Below are 6,821 nucleotides of genomic sequence, written 5' to 3' on the forward strand. Positions count from 1 at the left end.
AAGCTTCTGCCCTTGATGCGCTCTCTTCCCCGCTCCATGCTCCAGATCAAAAGTCCGTGGGAGTCTCAGGGCGAACAGAATTGTGCCACCCCTGCTCTGCCTGCAGGAATGGACGCGCCCTCAAGTCACTGGAACTCCCCGGCTCCAGCGTGTCCCCGGCCCCTGCCTCTCCATCCTCCACTGGTAGGGAAGAGGGCGTTATCCTTTGGGGGGAGGGGTTGGTGGGAACAGAGCGGGTGGAGCTGATCCGCTCACTCTTGCTCAAGGAGGGCTTGGAGAGAGTTGGAGGAGGCAGCACAGCCTTGCATATACAGCCTGGGCCTGGGAGTTGAAAAGAGCTGGATTCTAATGCCAACTTTGCCACTTAGGGGACCTTGGGCAAGTCACTTCCATTTTTTGAATGGTATTTGTTAAAGTGCTTATCATGTACCAGGCACTATACTAAGTGCTGGGGTAGATGCACCATTGTCAGGTTGGCCACAGACCCCCGTCCCACATGGGGTTCACAGTCTTCATCCCGGTTTTCCAGATGAGGGAACTGAAGCCCAGAGAAGTAAACTGAGCCACTGAAGCTCACGGAACGGACAAGTGGCAAAGTTAGGATTGGAATCCAGGTCCTTCTGACTCCCAGGCTTGTGCTCTATTCACTAAGCCAACCTGCTTCACTTCCTTTGTCTAGAAAATGGGGATTAAGACTTTGAAACCCATGTGGGACAGGGACTGTGTCCAACCCGATTTGCTTGTATCTCCCCAACGCTTAGTACACTGCCTGGCACATAGGAAGCACTTAACAAATGCCATAATAATACTAATCATAATAATCATAATAATAATCATAATAATAATTATTATTATTAATGGAGAACCCATACAGCCCCAGACAGATACATCCTCATGAGGTACTGGAGCGTGAGAGCACGAGGGCCTGGAATCACCTCCCTTTTGATAACTGCAAGACTATTACTCTCCCCACCTTCACAGCCTTACTGATGGCACATCTCCATCTCCAAGAGGCCTTCCCTCACTAAGCCCTCATTTCCTCCTCTCCCACTCCCTTCTGGGGCACCCTGACTTGTTCCCTTTATTCACTACCCCCACCCCCAGTCCCACAGTGCTTATGTACATAGCTCTAATTTTATTTATTTCTATGAATGTCCGTCTCCCTCTCTAGACTGTCAGCGCACTGTGGGAAGGGAACGTGTCTGTTATATTGTTATATTGTACTCTCCCAAGCACTTAGTACCGTGCCCTGCACATAGTAAGGACTCAATAGATAAAATTGATTGATCGATTATCACAATGAAGAAATGTGTCCACTAATGCATCTGAGGCCCAAAGACCTTTCTATCACAAAATTTTGCTATTTTGTTATAGGGTTATTTGGCCTTAGGTCCCAAAGCCTTCCCAATGCAAAATCTTTAAATTGCGTTATTAGGGCTAGTTAGTTCTTAGGTCCCAAAGCCTTCTTAACACAATATTAGTTTATTATTAGTCCTGGGTTCTGACCCCGGCTCCTCCACTTGTCTTCTGTGGGACCTTGGGTGAGCCACTTCACTTCTCGGGGCCTCAGTTCCCTCATCACCAAAATGGGGATTCAAAACACGTTCTCCCTCAATCAATCGATCGGTCATATTTATTGAGCACCGACTGCATGCAGAGCACTGTGCTAAGCGCTTGGGAGAGGACAGTATAACAAGCACATTCACCGCCCACAATGCCTACATAGAAGGTGAGCTCCATGTGGATCCTGATGATCTTGGTTCCACCCCAATGCTTAGTACAGGTAGGTGCTAGGTGACCTTGGGCAAGTCACTTCACTTCTCTGGGCCTCAGTTCCCTCATCCGTGAAATGGCGATGAAGACAGTGGGCCCCAGATGGGACAGGGGCTGAGTCCAATGTGATTAGCTGGTTTCTACCCCAGCGGTTAGTACAGTGTCTGGCACAGAGTAAGCACAAAAATTCCTACAGGTAACAGTGCCTGACCAGGTGTGCTGAAATCCCGGACAGGTGGGCTGAACACAGTTCGACACAGTTCTCGGCTGCCCGTCGACGGTCTATATGTCGCGAGGCCTAGTCGATAGAGCCCGGGTTTGGGAGTTAGAAGGAAATTTGTTCTCTTCAGAACCGGCTCGGTTCTGCCACTTGTCAGCTGTGTGTCCTTGTGCAAGTCGCTTCACTTCTCTGTGCCTCAGAGACCTCATCTGTAAAATGGGGATTAAGATTGTGAGACCCATGCGGGAAAGGGACTGTGTCAAATCTGATTATCTTGTATCGACCCCAGAGCACAGAACACTACCTCGCACAAAGTAAACACTTAAGAAATACCATTTTAAAAAAGCCAATGAAAAAGTCTTTCAGCAGTTCCTCTTCTCCCTCCATCCCTTAACTTGTGTGGGTCCCTTGAGGTTCTCGTTTGAAACCCTTTCCATCTTACTGTACACTCAATTCCATGGCTTTAATTATCGCTGTTCTGGGTGAGATTTTTGGAAAATACCCTGGGCGGTAGAGAGACCAGAGGCAGAGAGGCCAGTGAGGAGACAGATAGGGTAGTTAAACCGGGAAGGGACAATATTCGCAGGACTCGGTGGGCTATCAGGAGATGGATTTTGTAAAGTGCCTTGGGTTTCTTGGTAGAGAGCCACAGAACGCAGCCAAACGTTGAATACCCATATTGTCGGCCAGAAGCAGCACGGCTCAGTGGATAGAACCCGGGTCTGAGAGTCAGAAGGACCTGGATTCTAATCCCTGCTGTGCCACTTACCTGCTGGGGAACCTTGGGCAAATCACTTTACTTCTCTAGGTTTTAATTCCATCTCCTGGAAAATGGGGCTTAAGGCTGTGTAGAACGTTGCCTGTGTCCAACCTGATTAGCTTGTATCTACGCCAGCAATTAGTACAGTGCCTGGCACATGAGCACTTAACAAATGCCATAGAAAAGACAAGGGTATCCATAATTTTGTAAGCTCATTGTTGATAGGAAATGTACCCATTTGTTGTTTTGCAGTGTCCCAAGTGTTTAGTGTGGTACTGTGCACCCAGTAAGTGCCCAATAAATAAAATTGAATGAATGACTTAATGAACATCAATGGATAAGCCCATTTGGTCCTATTCCTTCTCCTGTGCCTCCTAAAATCTTTCTAGTCAATGGAAACATGGACTAATTTGAATATCCCCACCTCTCCCTGCCTGAGTGCACTTTATCTTTCAAGAGATCCTGCCTCCTTAGTCCAAAAGCTCCTCAAAGACCAGGAGGTGTCTTTTTTAAAAAAAGATCAGCTTTTTTATTCATTCATTCATTCATTCATTCATTCAATCGTATTTATTGAGCGCTTACTGTGTGCAGAGCACTGTACTAAGCACTTGGGAAGTACAAGTTGGCAACATATAGAGACGGTCCCTATCCAACAGTGGGCTCACAGTGTAGAAGGGGAAGACAGAGAACAAAACAAAACATATTAACAAAATAAAATAAAAAGAATAAATATGTACAAATAAAATAAATAAATAAATAAATACAGTAATAAATACGTACACACATATATGCATATATACTGGTGTTATGGTGAGGGGAAGGAGGTAAGGCGGGGGGAATGGGGAGGGAAAGGAGGATAAGAGGAAAGAGGATGACACCAAGGTTGAGGGCTTGTGAGACGGGAAGGATGGTAGTGCCGTCAACAGTGATGGAAAAGTCAGGGAGAGGGCAGGGTTTGGGAGGGAAGACAAGGAGTTTAGTCTTGGACATGTTGAATTTTAGGTGGCGGGCAGACATCCAGATGGAGATGTCCTGAAGGCAGGAGGAGATGCGAGCCTGGAGGGAGGGGGAGAGAGCAGGGGCAGAGATGTAGATTTGGGAGCCATCAGCGAGACACCTATGTTCCCAGCCACGTAGTAGAATGCTCTACATAAAGCAGGCATTCAATCAATGCTGCTGGGGATGATGATGGGATAAACCCATACTCGACTTGGTGTCATCCTCGACTCCACTCTCTCATTCACCCCTCACATCCAATCCGTCACCAAAACCTGCCTGTCTCACCTCCGCAACATTGCCAAGATCCGCCCTTTCCACTCCATCCAAACCGCTACCCTGCTCGTTCAAGCTCTCACCCTATCACGTCTGGATTACTATATCAGCCTCCTCTCCGATCTCCCATCCTCCTGCCTCTCCCCACTTCAATCCATACTTCACGCCGCTGGATTGTCTTTGTCCAGAAACGCTCTGGGCATGTTACTCCCCTCCTCAAAAATCTCCAGTGGCTACCAATCAACCTACGCATCAGGAAAAAACTCCTCACCCTCGGCTTCAAGGCTCTCCATCACCTCGCCCCCTCCTACCTCACCTCCTTTCTCTCCTTCTACAGCCCAGCCCGCACATCTGCTCCTCTGCCGTTAATCACCTCACCATGCCTCGTGCCCGCCTGTCCCGCCGTCGACCCCCGGCCCACGTCATCCCCCTGGCCTGGAATGCCCTCCCTCTGCACAGCCGCCAAGCTAGCTCTCTTCCTCCATTCAAAGCCCTACTGAGAGCTCACCTCCTCCAGGAGGCCTTCCCAGACTGAGCCCCCTCCTTCCTCTTCCCATAGCCCCCCTCCCCATCCCCCCGCCTTACCTCCTTCCCCTCCTCACAACACCTGTATATATGTTTGTACGTATTTATTACTCTATTTTATTTGTACATACTTATTCTATTCATTTTATTTTGTTAATATGTTTTGTTTTATTCTCTGTCTCCCCCTTCTAGACTGTGAGCCCACTGTTCGGTAGGGACTGATTGACTTGTATCTACCCTAGTCTTTAGTACAGTGAATGGCACATAGTAGATACTTAATGAATTCCATTAAAAAAAGTAAGAAAATGGTTTGGATGCAGGCAGCCAGAAGGAGACCGATGAGCCCCAGGGTGACAGAGATAAAAATGGAGTTAAAACAATCCTCTCTCTACAGCTATTATCTTCCAGCATAATTACTACAGTATCCCATTTTATTGGCAGTGTCGTAAACACCACAAGATTCAGAATACATAGGTGCTGACAGGATCGGCGATTTTATATTCTGGCTAAAAGAAAACAAAGTTTTTTGATTTTTTAATGGGACAGAAACAGAATTTTGGGTCAAGACAAACACTTAAAAGACACAAAGTATGAATATAAAATTTCCTCCCCGTTAACTCCAGGGAGCTGTAATTAAGGGAATATATCTATACTGAGTTGGATATATCCTTACCCAGATTTGCCGTATCACCCTATCAGAGGCCCGGAGGGAATTTTGAGAGGTGGTCTAGGATATTGCAGTGCTTCCAGGCAAGGCTACTTTTAAACCATCCCAGACAAACAACGTCAAACCCTTCTTTAAAAGATCTCTAAAGACTCTTCCACTGATTTCTTTGCTGATGCTTCAGTAATTATTGTGGCATTTGTTTAGCCTTTTCTATGTGCCAGGTGCTGCACTAAGTGCTGGGGTAGATAAAAGATAATCCAGTTGGACAGAGTCCCCGTCCCATGTGGGACTCCCAATCTTAATCCCCATTTTTCAGATGAGGTCACAGAGGCTCAGAGAGATGAAGTGACGTGCCCAAGGTCACACCATGGACAAATGGCGGAGCTGGGATTGGAATCCAGTTCCTTTGAGCCCTAAACCCGTGTACCTTCCACTAGGCCATGTGTTTCAATGGGTCTCCACCCAGCGAAAAATTTTCCTTATGGCTTCAATTTAGGACAGTGCTTGACACATAGCAAGTGCTGAACAAATACCACAATTATTAATTTTTATCGTTTTCTATCAAATACTATTTTCTATCAAATATTCCTGATAATCGTTTGGGTTTTTTGGTTCTTTTCTGTTTCTAATAATATTTTTTAAGCACTTACTATGTGTCAAGCACTGTTCTAAGTACTGGAGTTATCAGGTCAGATACAATCCTTGTCCCATATGGGGTTCAAAGTCTAAGTAGGAGGGAATAGGGTTTAATCCCCATTTTCCAGCTGAGGAAACTGAGGCCCAGAGAAGTGAAGTGACTTGTCCAAGGTCACATAGCAGGCGACTGGAAGAGCTGGGTTTAGGATGCAGTACTCTGAATCCCAGGCCCTTACTCAATCCACTAGGCCACACTGCTCCACAACATTGGGTGAGATGGTTATCAGATTTCAAGAACAACTGATGACCATCACTCATATAATATTCCTTCACACCCTTGGGTTCCATGATTAAAGCCTCTCACATTTTCCAAGCAGTGAAACCCCAGTTTATAATCTTTCCTCTGGGTTATTTTAAACAGTTCTATTGCTCTCTTTTGGTTCCTCTAAATTTTACATACCGTACCTCAGATTTGGGGTTCCTCAGAGAATTACGTTCCCAGAGAAAGGTCTGAACGATGCCGATTATAAAGGGGAAAGGAAGATTGGCAGGAGAAGCGGCATGGCCTAGTTGATAGAGCTTGGGCCTGGGAGCCAGAAGGACCTGGATTCTAAACCTTGCTCCACAGCTTGTATACTGGATGACCTTAGGCAAATCACTTCACTTCTCTAGGCCTCAATGTCCTCAAATGGGGATTAAAACTGTGAACTGTGGAAGCACAATAGTCAAGGTCCTGCTTTGGTCCACCTTTCTCTCTGACCTTTCCCTCTGCCTAGACCTGCTTCACCGAGCTGGATGTGGCTGATAGGTTGATTGACTCCAGGTTTGGTGACTTGATTCAATCAAGTCAAGCCCAGTAGTTCGATTAACTCAAACTGCCTGGTTACTTGATTTACTCAAAACCAAGCCCAGTCATTTGATTGACTCAAATGACTTCATTTCATGATTTACTCAAATGGAGGAGCCAA

The sequence above is a fragment of the Tachyglossus aculeatus genome, unplaced genomic scaffold, assembly GCF_015852505.1.
Source record: "Tachyglossus aculeatus isolate mTacAcu1 unplaced genomic scaffold, mTacAcu1.pri scaffold_99_arrow_ctg1, whole genome shotgun sequence".
Lineage (NCBI taxonomy): Eukaryota > Metazoa > Chordata > Mammalia > Monotremata > Tachyglossidae > Tachyglossus > Tachyglossus aculeatus.